At 34.7% G+C, this 17,684-nt stretch overlaps 1 protein-coding gene across 1 annotated transcript in view; it reads right to left on the minus strand.

Moving 5' to 3' along the window:
• LOC111060433 (connectin) overlaps positions 1 to 17,684 on the minus strand; it is a 117,321-nt gene that overhangs the window by 63,260 nt on the left and 36,377 nt on the right. Inside the window, exon 2 of the mRNA XM_039437577.1 lies at positions 418 to 481. The gene's annotated coding sequence lies outside the window, so the exon portion shown is untranslated. The remainder of the gene's footprint in view (positions 1 to 417; positions 482 to 17,684) is intronic.

Below are 17,684 nucleotides of genomic sequence, written 5' to 3' on the forward strand. Positions count from 1 at the left end.
TGACTTCATCATTATTTCGAGAGAAGAATACTCAAGTCATAAAGTTTACAACTTCGTTATTAACCTATTAATAACGGAGAACTGAATCGGGCTTATTCATTGTCATAGTTATTTCTGGAGTTTACAACTTATGAAAATGAAGTGGCCAATTATTCTATTTGTAAAGTAGACCAGTCATTATCCAAGATCTGCAAAATAGGTTACAGCTAATTTTGAAATAACTCTAGAGAGAGAGAGAGAGAGAGAGAGAGAGAGAGAGAGAGAGAGAGACAGAGAGAAGAGTGAGAGAGAGGGTGTTAGGGGGTGTGAGATAGAGAGAAAGAAAAAGAGAGATTTTTGAATGTGGGAAGTGAACTTGAATAAACAGAATGAATGTTTAAAAATACCATCCAAATAATGTAATGCAACTTGACTCACTTTTTCAGTGGGATTTCGTTCTCAGAGTGCAGAAATTCCTCAGGTTTTCTCCAATAAGTTGAATCTGGAATATAAAACAAATATAGTTAGGAAAAGATGAAATGTTCATTTCAATCACTCAATTATGCGAATTTTGTAATGTTTCAACTCAATGACCAGCCTAATTTGTTATTTTTCTCGAGAAACTCTTATTCATTCCATTCATTGAGAGGATATATTTGTATGGTCAATTTAAAATGTGAATGGATTATATTTTTATTTTAACAGTTCCACATGATCCCACACCTTGAATGCACAATTTTTTACCTGGGTAACAGTTTTGATAAAAAAAATGATCAAAAATTTATTTTCCAACTAAAGCTAGGCACACACCAATTAGTCAAGACAAGACAAGACATGATCAGACACAATACTTCACATAGTTGCTTATGACACAATTGGACATGTCTTCATAAGCAACTATGTGAAGTATTATGACTGAAAGTGTCTGATCATGTCTTGTCTTGTCTTGACTAACTGATGTGTGCTTAGCCTAATGTGGAATCCTCAGGCTAGGCCCACTCCAGTTAGTCAAGACAAGACAAGACATTATCAGACACGTTCAGTCACAATACTTTAAATAGTTGCTTATGGAGAGATGTCTAATTGCAATGACTAATTAGTGTGAGTTGCGTCATAAGCAACAATGTGAAGTACTGTGACTAAACATGTCTGATCATGTCTTGTCTTGTCTTGACTAACTGATGTGTGCTTAGCCTAATGTGGCGTCCTTAGGCTAGGCGCACACCAATTAGTCAAGACAAGACAAGACATGATCAGACACTTTCAGTCATAATACTTCACATAGTTGCTTATGACGCAACACACACTGATTAGTCATTGCAATTGGACATGTCTTCATAAGCAACTATGTGAAGTATTATGACTGAAAGTGTCTGATCATGTCTTGTCTTGTTTTGACTAATTGGTGTGCGCCTAGCCTAAGGACGCCACATTAGGCTAAGCACACATCAGGTAGTCAAGACAAGACAAGACATGATCAGACACTTTCAGTCATAATACTTCACATAATTGCTTATGAAGACATGTATAATTACAATGACTAATCAGTATGTGTTGTGTCATAAGCAACTATGTGAAGTACTGTGACTAAACGTGTCTGATCTTGTCTTGTTCTGAATAACTGGTGTACGCCTAGCCTTAAACATAATCAATAATATGAGAGAATGTTTCCAAGCGTCAACATCAACCCTAATATATTTTCACCATGAACAAGTTCTATTCCTCTCAAATTGTATCTCCACAATTCAAATACAATCTTTTCAGTTTAATGAGATATCCTGAAAGGTCAAACAACCCAGTTAGAGTTAGGTATATCAGGTATAGGAAGAATCGTTTGAACAACTATAAAAAAGAAGTTATCGTATAGCCTACAAATACAAGATAATATTCTATTGTACAAAAATTGATTTGAGGGGAGCGATGAATAGTTTAGAGGGAAGAGATGTGCAAACATGAAGCAGAGTGATAAAATAACTGAATATGGATACTCTGAAGATTGTGGGGATTCACCCGTATGCACAAAACGAATAAAGAATAAACCAAATCACTTCGCTTATATTGGCTACTTGAGTCAAATAAAAACGATATAAATAATTTAGCACTCTTTTGATGAAATATTTCAATTTTTTTAATAAAAGGGAACTAGAAGTTTTCATATCCTATTATATTAAGCGAGCGATTTCTGTATTTTTATATCTGGTTATTTATGTTCAACGGATCTCGAAAACGGCTCTAACGATTTTCACGAAATTTGGAACACAGTAGGTTTATGATATAAAAAATCGATTGCACTAGGTCTCATCCTTGGGAAAACTAGCTGAATGACATTAAAATGATAATTCATCCTTGGCTGAAACAGCTGTGAATAGTAAAAAAAGTGAGTGAGCGAGTGAGTATATGGAAAATCAAAACATGAGATCCCCGAAATTCATAAGATGACATATAGCTGTGAAATATAAACACGATCATTTCTCAGAATTGTGTTCTGTTTATCAATTTAAAAAAATATCGAGCGAATTATTCGGTGCCCCGATATTTGTTTTTATTTGAAGAATATACAATACATTGGAAAATCAATGATGTGGCAGTACACTATAATAGGTATTATTGCTACTATCTTCATAGATTTCATTTTTGTAACTGAATAACACTATATTCAATAGATAGATGGTCTATAATATCATGGATGAATAGATCTTACTTCATAGATTAGAAATCGGTATACCATGCTGTAATTCATTCACATTTGGCGTATGGACTTTGTATCTATGGCAGTACAACCAAAAAATTTGGACAAGATCCTCAAGCAGCAAAAGAGAGCTATCAGAATAGTCCTTAAGCTTGAAAGATATGATTCAGTACGATTGTTTTTCTCGCAGCTTGGGATTATGACAGTGTATGGGCAGTTATATGATGTCATCATGTTTTTTAGAAATACTAATACAGAAATAAGAAAACAGGCTCATAGCTACTTTACCCGTTATGGCAGAATTGTTGAAAGACATATAGATTAGACCTATTCAAGAGAAAACCCGTTTTTAGGGGAAGGTCATTTTTTTCAAAATTGCCAAACGATTTGAAAATTTTAGAAGATGTTAAAAGGTTTGGTATTGAGTTGAAGGAATATTTGGTAAGATTATCCCTGTACTAGTTACAGGAATTTTTATAATATTTTATGTGTATGACATTTGTTTATAATTAGTATTTAGGCTATATTCCTTAGTATTCTGTGACACTATTTATATGTATTTTCACATGTTTATGAATAACTTTGTTTATTTTTCCAATTCAATTCTATTGTTTATGAATAACTATGCTAATTTTTTCAATTCAATTCAATAGATTCTATCCCATTGAATAAATTCATATAAAGAAGATACTATGAACAGATAAAATCTATTCTATGAAACTATAGAATCCGTATTATTTGAAAATGCAGACAAGGATTAAACGATAATAAAATGGAATGAAATGAAAATAGCTATTATCAGGCGGAGTTAGGACTTTGAAGTCCTCTCAACTACTCAACCTCGCAATGTCCATGACGTCATGCTATTCTATCAAACCATATGAACTGTATTATTTGAAAATAGAAACAAGGATTAAACAATAATGTGCATGACGTCGACAGAGTTGAAATAGTTCTTCAACTATAACAATGGCCCCAGCAATATCATTAACAAAGATAGCATGTCCGGCTAGTAATTAATTGTAATGACTCAACAGCATCACAACAGACTGGAGACCATTTTCCCAGCAAGCATTACCAGTTTCCACAATTCTCGGGACAGTTTCTAACTCAGCTACTGACGACTTCTCTGCCATTACCATAATTGCAGGGTTGTACCAGCTCGAATGATAATCGCTATTACAGCATTACTTTTCATTGAAACAAGGGTGATTGTGGATTTCTCTGAATAGAAAATAATTTTGTGACATCAATCGTTTCGGCAAGATAGAAAATCGTTTATTATTATCAGTAGTGAATGTCCCAGGTGGAAGATGCTAAATAAAATTGACTGTATATTTGACTGAATAAGAAATAAATTGGTGATAGCAATATTATTGTTTCAACAATATAATCATAATCATCTATATAATAAGAGATAGTGGGGTTGTGTTTGTTCGCATCAAAACATGTCAACTTGTGGATTGCATACCGGAAAAACAGGAATGAGTTGGATCACCAAATTTCGCACAAAGATTCTGAAAATATCAATCTGGTGCACCTCGAAGCCCAATTTACAATTTTCCTTCCAGATCTTTCAGAATTAATGTTCAAATTTCATTCATGGGACATAAATACATACCATATTATGTGGAACTATAGTCTAGAGAGACTACCTCTTCGAAACAGATGGTTAAAATTGACAACTAAATCGATAACCAGTCAAATTTTGTCAGGTTGGAATAAAGTTGAGGAAGGTTTCTAAACAAGATTTGATTTCTGTTACTTCATTAGGTTAGTTGTGATATCTTGTTAGGAAATTCGTTTTTATTAGATTATAGAGCGCAAATAGACTTTGATAGTAGAACAATTTCAATGAATGATAATGGTTGTATAATTGATTTAAATATGGACAATATTTAACCTATGTGAGACAACACACAAAATACCCTTGCCTGAAGTATTGTGTTGGTGAACCTGTGAGTTTGTTTTTTTTATTAGGTTAACACCAAGTTGAAGAACTTATCTATGGAGGAAAGAACTGAATCATAGACATACGGGATAAGAAAATTATGTTTGACGCATCATCACGTCTAAACTACTGGACTGATCAACTTGAAACTTTGCATATGGATTCTAAATAAACTGAGGATGATTCTAGGCCTATTTCAAACTCTTCAAGATTCCACTCGGCCAAGTTTTCAGTTTGTCAAGTTTCAAAATAAGCCCTTGCGGAGCACGGGTTACCTGGCAGTTTATTATCATTAGTAGTCGTGATTCTCCCAGATGGAAGATACTAAGCAAAATTGATTCATTTTTGTGACTTAGAATTCTTTTAATTTGCTTTTTAAGCAAAATTGGTTCATTTTTGTGACTTAGAATTCTTTTAATTTGCTTTTTAAGCAAAATTGGTTCATTTTTGTGACTTAGAATTCTTTTTATTAGCTTACCAGCTTTATATTCCCAGTGATAATTGGTCATTATCATCGTCAAGATAACAAGGATAAGACCCTCTATTCTCATTAGGAAAACAGAATACTTGATCCCCATTATTGATTACGTCATTATCCATTAAAAGCTTGAAATGACAAGGACAGTTCCCAATTTATTTGAGGAGATTCCAAGAATTTCTAAGAAATTAGGATAATGATATGATTATGAAAATAGCTGTTATCTGTTTGACAGCCTTTGATAATGTGCATTGCCTGGAGCAAACTTTTTGAGAATGAAGGGGGAAGTTGGCAATATTTTCCAGTAATAGCCAATTAGATAATACAAAGAAAACATCATATCCTGGAAATGATAGCCTATTTCCAAGGGAGTTGTTCGGATGTAATTGATTCCGAAAAAATGAACTGTGTGTTAAATAAAAGAGGAAAATTTTGAAATAATTGAGGAAAGTCAAGAAATAAATGAAGGGAATGACATGAGATATTTCCCTATCATCCAGATCACCTCGAACAATAATATTTTTTCATCATCGAGAATTTAAAATTTGGAATGCCCTTTTAAATGCGATTCAGCAGAGATTTGACTTACAAACAACCTACGAGGATAAACCTGCAGGTGAAAAGGTATTGGTTAAATTGAATCATTATCAATTAATACCTGCAAGTGGAAAGATACTCGCTAAAAAATCACAAACAATTAATTATATTGTATAAAATTCCAATACAGTGCTGCCCTCTCCTTTCTTTCAATAAACTGGAATTGAAATGTCAGGAAAATATTATATCCCAATGAATCACTATGAATTTGGACCGGTAAATGTAAGTTGAATGTCCGAAAAATACCAGAGTTAATTACCATCAACAAAATTATTGAAGTAAAATATAATTTATATCGTTAACTGCAAGTGAGATGTCAGGAAAATGCCTAAGTTAATTATCATCAACAATAATTATTGAAGTGAGATACAATTATTAAAACTTTCAGGATTCCTCGATGCTTTCAATTTAACCCATGATGACAGTTCAAAGTGGATCTCACTATAGAATGGATACACAATATTTTGCGTCCGTTTTCCTGTAGAAATCGTTCGAGAGCAGGGAAAAGAATGAAGCTGACAGTAGCTGCTAGAGAGTTTCAACAGAAGTCAGCGAATAAATAGTTTGGAGAGGAAATTGCAAATCGTTTCTTGGAACGATGCTGAACATTCGCAGAGCCTCGTTTTGGGAAACATTGTATGCCAAGTGTTCTCTACACTGGACAGTGTTTGGATAATAGAAATAACAATCATCCAGTTCCACTGAACTTCTGGTGTATACAGCAATGTTTCACAGCAATGATCCTCGTTTTTTCAACGGTTTTCTAGGAATTTCAAGAGAAATCACCGTGTAGGTTCCCAAAATAACATCATTCGAGAAGAGAAGTTTAATTTAAATTTATGCTGAGACCTCATTATCATGAAATGATATCCTGAAGAGGAAAATCATGAGTGAATCTCATTTATTGCAGTATTACAATTTCTGTATATGACAGGTATTATTAAAGTACTCATAATTATAACTTTACTGAATTTCAGATATTTCATGAATTCTAGAGTGGATTGAGCTTTCCAGGAAGTGCCAGCCAATTCTGAAATCTTCACAGTTGTACGGAGAAATAAGTATTGTACCCAAAAATAATGATTGTTCCAAACCGAGTCATAATTTTTAATAAATTATTGAAAAATCATTTTGTGTAGAAATTGAAATGGTCATAACCTATGTATAATATTTGAACAATTTGAAACTAAATTAGGAAATTGAAGAAGTCTTGGGCAATACCCTGTTTTTTCTTTTCCGATCATTGTATTGTTTGTGACAAAACATTTACTAAGACAATATTATGCTGGGTTTTTGTTGAAGTTGATAAGATAGTTTATTTTTCTTCTGACTTTGCTACGGACTAATGATTTCCAATACATGATAAATGTCAAGCTATTCAGTGAAAACTATAACTTATTGAATGGAAAAAGACTAAGAAATTGTCAAAACCACAGATTTATTGAAACTTAGAAAGACCGGTTTCGGTTATTACACCATTGTCATTCTCTGATAAACTAAAACTAAATACAAGAGCAGCAGAATTTAGACAGTCTCACTCGCTGGGCCAATGACAGGCTTTCATGCCCTTGACCAATAGCAGTACTCGCCTACTAGTATAAATTCTGCTGCTCTTGTATTTAGTTTTAGTTTATCAGAGATTGACAATGGTGTAATAACCGAAACCGGTCTTTCTTAGAATCAATAAATCTGTGGTTTTTGACAATTTCTTAGTCTTTTTTCATTCAATATGAATAATTACCACAATATCAACTTCTCAACTACACAAAGTAAAAAAATGACAAAATTGTAAATATACTGAAGCATTCTATGGTTTCAACTAGACGGTCAAATAGCTCAATCTAGACGCCCCTAGAACTGGCAATCATGTGAAAAGATTTGATTTGAGAAATTTGTATTTGTAAATCTGATTTTCCTTATACTAAAAAATTTAAACTTGATTTTTCCTATTCATTATTGAGTTTTTTATGGATTCTCCTCATATCAAGGCGATAATATCAAACATTCATATCATAACGAACTTTAAATTTCGATGCAACCTACAAAAGAAATAAAAACCCAGACAATTTCATAACAGAACGAGTAATTCACACAACTGGCTACCCCGGAAGCAACACCCCCTTATATGAGGATTTCTCACGAAAATAAGGCCCTGATTTCAGCCAGGCAGCCTCACAATTTTCGCCAAAATTGAAACCAGGCCACTCTGATCCTCACACAACAATTTTGGTCCACAATGAGATTCGGGCTGGAACCATGTACCCATGTCTCTTGCAGAGCAGAGGAATAAGATAGAAAAGACTCAGCTGTTTTTGCTCGGCTGTATTTCACTTGTAATGGAATCCACCACTCACTCCTCATGCTTCTCCTTGTCATCCTCCTTCCAGTCTCATTCCTCCTCCACCTCCTCCTACTTCACCACTCCATCATCCTCCTCCTTATCTCCCTGTCCGTTCTTAAAATACCTCTCCTCATCTAATCTCTTCCTCCTCAAACACTTTCACTCTTCCTATAACTCTTTTCATCCTCCTTCTCCTCCACATTCTCCTCCTCCTACTCCTACTTCTCATCCTTCTCCTCCTACTCATCATCCTCCTCCTCTTCTTTCTCATCCTACTCCACTTTCTCCTCATCATCCTCCTCCACCACATACACCTCTCTTCCCGATCTTCAGAGACAAAACACTTTTCCTCCTAGATCTCTTTCACTCGTTTACTGTGACTCTTTTCCTCCTCATCATCCTCCTCCTCCTCTTCTCCCTATCCTACTCCACTTTCTCCTCATCATCCTCCTCCACCAAATCCTCCTCTCTTCCCGATCATCAAAGACCTCTCCTCATCCTAAAATCTCCCTCTCTTCCTCCTCAAACGCTTTCACTCTTCCTCTAACCCACTCTTTTTTTCATTTAAAATATCGCTTTGTTTGATTTTCCTTCACTGAGTATTGCTTGTTAAATTATAATTTACTGTAGTATTGTATTGGAGGGTTAAGTGTAAGAGAGGGAGAGTGGGACGACTGCGCCCTTCGCCCTCCTAGGTCGAAAATAAAGGCAGTCATTCTATTCTATCCTTCCTGCTCAAACGTTTTCACTCTTCCTCTAAGTCTCTTTTTATCCATTGTATGAATAAATGAAGTTTAAAATTATCTTTTATTATATGTTATTGTATTTTGGCTAAGAGTTTTATTTACTTATATTAATCTTATGTAATCTATTTTTTCTGTTCTTATGTAAATTTTCTTCTTTTGTAAAGGGTTGTGTGGCAGAGAGGACCAGGAGTCCTAATTCCGCCCTAATAAAAGCATATAATCAATCAATCAATCTCTCTTCCATCTTTCTTCTCATCCTTCTCCTCCATCCATCGTCCTTTTTCTCCTATAACTTCTCCTCACTTCCTCGTCATTTTACTCCTACCAATTCTCCTCCTCCTCCTAATCCTTCTCCAACCCTTCCCCCTCCACCATCTCCCTCCTCGTTCTCATCAGGGTGGGTGCCGGGGCCTATTTAACAGCGCACTGCCAGCATATATCTCCCGGGTCCGGTCTCTTTTTAAAGCCGAACCACTACAATCAGACTACGTCATTGTCAGGCCTCATCCCACACATACAATTGCCCGATTTATGTTTTCACCAGCTCATTCCCTAGATGTTCCTTTAAATTTCGAATTGTATGTTTGGAAAACTACCAAAGACAAACTGATTCACTTTTAGCACGAGGATTAGCTCCTTGTTCTTGCTCTATACTCTAGCTCTCTATGATGACCAGCTCTGGAGAATAGTTATTTTCCTACAGATACCCTGAAAAGTGACCATTTGTGCACTGATTGCAGGCTGCAAAGAATCACTTTTCCGCACTAGTGCGCAAAGTGAGTACTTTGCGTACTCCAGATTTGCAGCATGACAACGCAAAATAGTTAGTAGGTTATATGGAGCACCAGTGCAGCAAAATCAAAATTAAGTTGGTAACAGTGAGTGGGCTGCTATAGTGAGCAGAGGTGCAACGAAGCACAACGCGCTAATTATTAAGTAGATATTATAACCAAGGACAACGACAGCACAGTGCCACCACAGCACACACCACACAGCTGCCTCGCCATTCAAACACTACTACATTATTCAGGCAATTTTACCCATAATTACCCACTTTTCATATTCAATGGTAACTGTAGGAAAAATTTAATGTGAAATACGTGCGCAAAGTTCGTTTGCTGCACTCAAGAAACCATTCCGCCCTCGCCTACGGCTCGGGCGTAAACGTTTCTTTCGATGCAGCAAACTGTCACTTTGCGCACTAGTTGCACAATAACTATTGTGCAACTAGTGTGCAAAGTGACAGTTTGCTGCACCGAAAGAAACGTTTACGCACGAGCCGTAGGCGAGTGCGGAATAATGGTTTCTTGAGTGCAGCAAACGAACTTTGCGCACGTATTTCACATAAAATTTTTCCTACAGTTACCATTGAATATGAAAAGTGTGGAATTATGGGTAAAATTCCCTGAAATCCATCAAATGTTTTTCTGTGTAATTTTATTATTAACAAAAACCTTAATTTATTTGAAATTGAATAATAATAATTAAATTTTAATGATTATTAATTCAATTGAAAATTTATCTGACTGCTTGATGAGGGTTTATCTTATGTAAACATTGAAATGACTGTAGTGAGTTCCACGTTATAATGACAGTATTCGATAAACTTTGATGTCGCATAAAGGCTCTTACAGGTGAAAAGTTCAGAATTAAGGTGAGGGAGGAGTTGTTGCGGGTTTGTCCTTATTCCAGTGAGGAATTCGTTTTGCATTATGGAATGCAAAGATTGACGTCTTAGATTATAATTGACGAATCCTTATACCCCTTTCTTAGGTGGTCAGTGGGATGAAAAATGAAATGAAATGAATGAAAACAAAGAAAAACAGAATTCGCTTTTCTTTCATCATGAAAAATGTAAGAAATCGACCTGTCACTAAGAATTCAATGAATGAAAACTTTCAAGAACTTGAGTGCTATTCTGATAGAATAAATTCACGACAATTCTACAAAAAGAGGCGAGAATAGGAATTTATTGTCTCTTAAACTGGTCAATCAATCAGATTTCGATAAACTTGACAGTGGCGCGGCGCTGTCAAGATGAGAAATGAAACGCGATTGGTTGTCAAACTTTTTAAAAAGTGCTGGCGCAGCATATTTCGCGCGAATTTCACAAAAAAGATGAATGACAATGCCTTGACTGTGTTGTGAAGGCAGGCAACAGCTGGCAGCTGGCTTGGTGAAGTTTGAAAAGAGCAAATAAGGTGAGCGAGGAATCTAAGTATAATTTTTCATTTTCTTTCTCAGCTTTTCGCGAAAATCGCGAGAAGAAATTCGAACCTGTCACTTTTGCGAAGTGTTTAGATTAAATCCTCCGCCAGTTTTTCGGTCTCAGAAGAAAACAAGAAATAATTCGATTTCTTCTGTGACAGGTATTCTATACTTTTCCCTTCTGTAATAAGACAAATGAAAGTTTTCGAATTCACTGTGAATAGGAGTGGTGGAATAGAATTTCCAATTTAATAACATTTCTGGTATCATTTTTTAAAACCGGATGAGTTTCAGTTAGAGGTGACAGGTGAATTTGCATAATTTTATGAAAAACTGGGAATTCTCAGGAGCTAATTTGAAGTAGCATCAAAACTCTTCAACATTAGCCTATTTATACAGCAGGATAGACTCTTCTGGATCGAGATATCTGAGAAACGCTCACATTTTGACAGTTAAATTTATATTACTAAAACTTTCATACCATGAAGTGGAGTGAATAGACTTATGTATCTAAAATCCAGGATACTTTAAGAGCAAAAAATATATATTAGGACCCGGTTTCTAGCACACTTATTAAACCTGATTGATCATCGAATATTTATAGAATCTGTAGGTTTAATGGTCGACTAAATTTGGTTAGCGTCTTAGAAACAGGCCCTAAACTTAGAAGTAGTGTGTAGTGTGTATACTATTATTAATAGTAGGTCTATATATTATTTATTTGAAAGTATGTATGCGTATCTATGCGCAAACCGTGCACTGTTGTAATGAACGAGTGCATGTACACATTTCACGAGTGCCAGTATTGTGTGAGTGTGTGTGTGTGCTATGCGCCTTATTTGGCGAGTCAGCAACAACGCAGTGAAGCGTACAATCCTAGTCGTCCAATGAGCATACAAGCGAACGCCAAGGGCGGCGTGCGGAGGGGGCGTCATAAATCAAACGCGCCGTGGCCGGTTAGTGCCAGATCCGAAGCTGGATAAGAGGGTTATCTGGAAAATAGATAACTGCCATCGGAACACGCGGCTAGGAACGAACAGCTTTAGCTGACGTCCGCAACAGATGAGCTAAGCGGCTACTTCTGATTGCTTTTTCCGTCATCCATAGCCCCTCCTCTTCTAGTCCTTCCCCCCACACATATACCTCCTCTCTTACATGGTCTTCCCCTCTCATGGTTATCCATCCCCCTTCCACCATCTCACATTCCCCCTCATCTATCAACCGATGGGATCATCATTTCTTGCAGAGCTGATGCTTTTATAGCCCCGGGAAAAGAAGCAGCGTTTCAACCTCCTGATGGCGAAAGAGGTCTTTGGAACGGAAACTATCTATTTTCCTCCCCACAAGAAATATTCCTAACGGATGTGGTTGTTTCAACTGTGGGAGACCCGAAGACTGAAAGGTGGATTGATCATGTCATGGGAGCAAGGTTGGTGAAGAGAGTTGTGGTCATGACATTGTTTGTCAAGGTTTGGAAATAATAAATGGTGGATGATAGAAGGAAAATGTTTAAGGCATCACAACCTCACAAGACACTTGGATTTCTATGTCAACTGTTGGTTCAACTACAAAGTCAAGCTCCTGCCCCTCATTACTTGAAGATTTCGAGTTATTTAATTCATGAGCTTGCGTAAAGACCACAAATAGGTACCACGAACTCGGTTTCATCATCTGAATATATCTGTAAATTTTTTCAAATCAAATCTTTACTTGTCCCAGAAACATAATTACAATGTATTCCTACAAATACAGTAAAGCCGGGTCCACACTGAACAAATGTAAACAAGTTTGTTGAAACAGTTTGGCCAAATTCTATTATGTTTGACAAACAATGTTTGCCCGTGGCCAGTGTGGACGCTTCACCTAACAAAATATTTTCAAGCACTGTAGCTTTTTATGTTCTACAGCAAACACTGGAAATGTTTGGAAAAACAATAATTTTTTTGTTTGACAAACAATGATTGTCCAAACTTTTTAAAATGTTTGCCGAACATGTATGTCTTCGTTTAGTGTGTACACGGCTTAAAAAACAGATATAGCATCAGCTGATGAAAATTGACGTTGTTCATGGCGCTTCTGTGTGCACCTATAGACAACTACACTTACAAAGAGTAACAAGATCATACAAAGAGTAGTTTGTAAACTTGCGCATTGCGATACTATTGGGGATTCCCGGGAACATTGGTATTTCTATTATAGGTTTCCATTGTCCATGAAACAGTCTCCTGAACGTGTGATTGGGGCGAAGAAACTGGTGCTAACCCAATAATAATCATGCAACAAAAACGCTGATAATTCTACTGTCCAAATTGATACTGTACAAATCATCAAGTTCAAAATTATAAAGTATGAACTCAGTTTTGAACAGTTTTGAAATTGATCTAGTTTCACAGTTACATCAGTTCTGTATCAATGCAACTCCATCAGTTGCTTCAGCAACTTCATCAGTTGTATTGCAGCAAAACATCACGTACACAAAGTTATAACTTGAACTTCTAGTTTTACAGATTTAACAACCTCATCAGTTGTTTTACATCAAATTATCACATACACAATAAAAAAGTTTAAACTTTGTTTTGAACTTTATCTAGTTGGAATCTAGACCGAAACGTCTTCAGTTTCATCAGTTGTATTAATACAACTTCATCATTTATATTACAGCAAAACAATCAACTGCAATGAGCTAGGAGGATGAAAATATTCTATTCCTAGACATCCCGCATACTAAAATTCGAATTACTGTTGAGGGAAACACTATCTAGTCGAGATCGAAAATATTTTCTCAATAGTCAGACCTGCTTTATTCCAGTTGACGTTTGCCACAATGGAGATAATAAACGTCAAACAAGCTTATCAAAGTGGATGCAAAGTTTTGCCTCAATTGAAATTGAAGGAAACTGTTTTCTTGAATGGGAAAAGACAAAGAGAAGCTTTTGATCTAGCGCGCTGCACCTCTGCTGTGAAAAGCGCGGCGAAATTGAAGTTGAGCTTATTTGGAAAACAAGGCATGCAATTCCATCTCGCAATATGATTGCCAGCGATCGCGAACAGCGACTTGACGGGAAAACCTCAAAGGATCTCGGCTCAGCCTTTGACCAAGAAAATAGGAAGATGGAGGAGTAGAATACGGGAGATGGGATGATGAGACGAAATAGAACAAGAAAGAGGTTTGGAATGAGAAATGAAGAGTGGAAATGCATGCATTCGATAGGAAGAAATATGGAGGAGATTGATTGATTGATTGATAGATTGAGTACTTTATCTATGTAGATAACAATATATACTGGCTTTTACACTTATATACAATAGCTTACAATACAGCAAAATTAGACTAAGATAATGATTTTTGAACTGCATATGATATGAAAAAAGCAATTGGTAATAGCTATAGATAATATTGTTATGCATCTACATAAATTGGCGGAGCTTTGGACATATCAATGTCCATTCTTTGGAAAGAATATTCAAAATATCCTTCCCACTAGCTCCCTACCAAAGAGAGGAGAAGAAGAAAATGAAGGGAAGGGATGAGGAGAAGGAGGATACAGAGTGATGATGAGAAGGAGAAAAAGAGGGAGAAAGACAGGAGAAGAGCGGAATTGACTAATTGGAAGGAAAAAATGAAATTTATTGGATATAGTGAAGAAAAAGAAGGAAAACTGGAGAAGCGATTGAATTATCATAAGCGGAAGAAAACGCTCGAACAGCGATGCTATAAGAGAAATACAGCAAGAAATTGTTGAAGGAGGCAGAGGAGGAAAAAACCAAGAACGTTAAAATTATAAGAAGTTGTTAGAGTTGAATAGACTTAGAACGTTATCAAAAATCCACTTTAATTAAATAAAAATTGAAAATTAATATTTTTTACAGGAGCATGCTTTCGTGTGTGCTCACACATCATCAGCTGTAGGTTACAGTAAAGTTACAGGAAGTAGAGAGATTCCAACTTAACAAAAACAAAAGCAAGAGCTACTTGATCATTCTGACTAATTATCAATCCTATTTTCAATTTTAATTCTAATTTATATACTTAATTCTAACAAAATTATTAGAAACTATATGATTTCGGCCTACTTTTTATGAAAAACTTTTTACTTATTTTAAAACTAACAAAAAGAAAAGCAAGAGCCATTTGATCATTGTAATTGATTGTTAATTCTAATTTTCTTAATTCCAACAAATTATTTGGAATTACATGAATATTTCCAAATATTGGTCAGCCACATGCTCTTGACAACATCATTATACATGACCAACATCAACAACATCCAGACACTAAATGTTCTTGCTCCAAGTTGAAAAAACAGAAACATGTTAAATATCTTGGCATAATTGTTGACCAACATTTACGATGGGATGTTCACATAAACACCACTTGTAATAAACTTAAACATTGGATAAGTAAATTTCGCAATATCAGCCAAGTTAGTGACAAAGAGGTTTCAAAGCTTATATATTTTGCTTATATACAATCTTACCTGGATATGGGATAAAATATGGGTGGATCTTATTCTAATCATATAGATAAAATTTTTGTTATTCAAAAAACTCTAATCAAAGCCATACTAGGAAAACCTAGACGCTATCCAAGTGAAAATCTTTTTCTTGAATTCAAGGTTCTAACAGTAAGACAGCTATATATCAAAATGCTCATACTTATATAAATAAACATAAAGATCTATTCAATTTGCGTGAATCTACTTATAATCTTCGTCCCTCATCCATAACTTTTCAGGTTGCTGACACTAATTTGTCCATTTGCAGAAAACAATTTTCATACATTGCATCTAAACTCATTAATAAAATCCCTCATCATTTCATCACCAATAAATTGAGTAAAAAGCTGGTAAGAGATATAAATGAATGGTTATCTTCGAATGACATTAGTTTTTAAATATCTGCTACTAAAACTAAGCCAATTTTATCCATTTTTTTCTCTTGAGAAATAGATTAATTTAATTCTATTAGGTATCCCTCTTCTTTCTTTCCTGTCCTTTCTGTTCTCTCTTTTCCTTCTTCCTTTTCCTCTCTTTTTTCTTTTTAAGTTAAATATTTTTTTTCTAAGTTTAAGAAGTTTAATATTTTTCTATCAGTTATTATTTTTCTATTTTTCCTTTCACTGTAATTAGTTTAATATTTTTTATTAATTAGTTTATCTTTTATCCTGAATTTAAAATATCTAGATTTAACACTTGGCCCCTGCGCACAGGTTCTTTAACCTTGCGGGGACCTTCCTTATATTCATTGTATAATTTAATTTTATACTGTAATTCATCATTCTAATGTAATTCTATTTCTATGTTTCTGATTTTCTGTTGATGTTATTATTATTAAGGATAAATAAACGATTTTGATTTTGATTTTGATTTTGATTTTGATTTCATATGAAAATAAATAGGTGTAAGGCAGTAAAATAGGTTATCTGAGTTAAAAAGATTTCAGAGTGGAAATTTGTAATAAAATGAAGAAATTGTTAAATATCATCATTTCTTCATTCTATTACAAATTTCCACTCTGAAATCTTTTTAACTTAGATAACCTATTTTACTGCCTTACACCTATTTATTTTTATTATAATTTTTTTTCATATGAAATATTCATGTAATTCCAAATAATTTGTTGGAATTAAGAAAATTAGAATTAACAATCAATTACAAAGATCAAGTGGCTCTTGCTTTTCTTTTTGTTAGTTTTATAATAAGTAAAACGTTTTTCATAAAAAGTAGGCCGAAATCATATAATTTCTAATAATTTTGTTAGAATTAAGTATATAAATTAGAATTAAAATTAAAAATAGGATTGATAATCAGTCAGAATGATCAAGTAGCTGTTGCTTTTGTTTTTGTTAAGTTGGAATCTCTCTTCTTCCTGTAACTTTACTGTAACCTACAGCTGATGATGTGTGAGCACACACGAAAGCATGCTTCTGTGAAAAATATTAATTTTTAATTTTTATTTAATTAAAGTGGATTTTTGACAACGTTCTAAGTCTATTCAATTATGAAAAAGTTCCACAACATCAACATCAACACTACAAACTTAATTAAGTTGTTAGAGATTGATTGAAGTTGTTAAAATTGATTGATTATTTGCCTTTATTGGGGCGGAGTTAGGACTACAGTTCTCTGCCACACAACCATAAATAGATGATAGAGAATACAGAAAGTTAGGAAAAGGGTATGAAAGAGAAACAGTTATTTAGCATTGGAGAAGATAGGAAGATTAGGAAGGAATATTGAGTAGCAACACAAGATGAACGCTAACATGAATGAAAATGCGAAAACAAAGATAGAACAAAATCGTGGAGGATGTAAGAAGCGATGGAAAGGAAAACGGATGAAGCTGGAATAAGAAAAATATGGTAGAACAGAATAAGATTCGGAACATTTGAATTGTAGAAGCCAAGAGGAGAAATATTTCACTGTTGAAAATGATCGCTAGATGATCGCTAGATGATCGAAAGTACTTCAGTCAGTATGTAAAAGTTTTCATTATTTACTCAATAATTGACTGTATGTTGTGTTCAAATACATAAAAAGTGTGTTAATACAAAGCAGCTCGGAATGGATCAAGGAGCCATCACCGAGAAAAATGAATTGTATTGTATTGAAGAAAGCTATGTTTAGATTGATATCAGATTATCTATCTTCATGAGAGTAGAATGAATAGTAGATATGTTTATAAGTAGTACAAGG

Source organism: Nilaparvata lugens, chromosome 11, assembly GCF_014356525.2.
Source record: "Nilaparvata lugens isolate BPH chromosome 11, ASM1435652v1, whole genome shotgun sequence".
In the NCBI taxonomy this organism is placed as follows: Eukaryota; Metazoa; Arthropoda; class Insecta; order Hemiptera; family Delphacidae; genus Nilaparvata; species Nilaparvata lugens.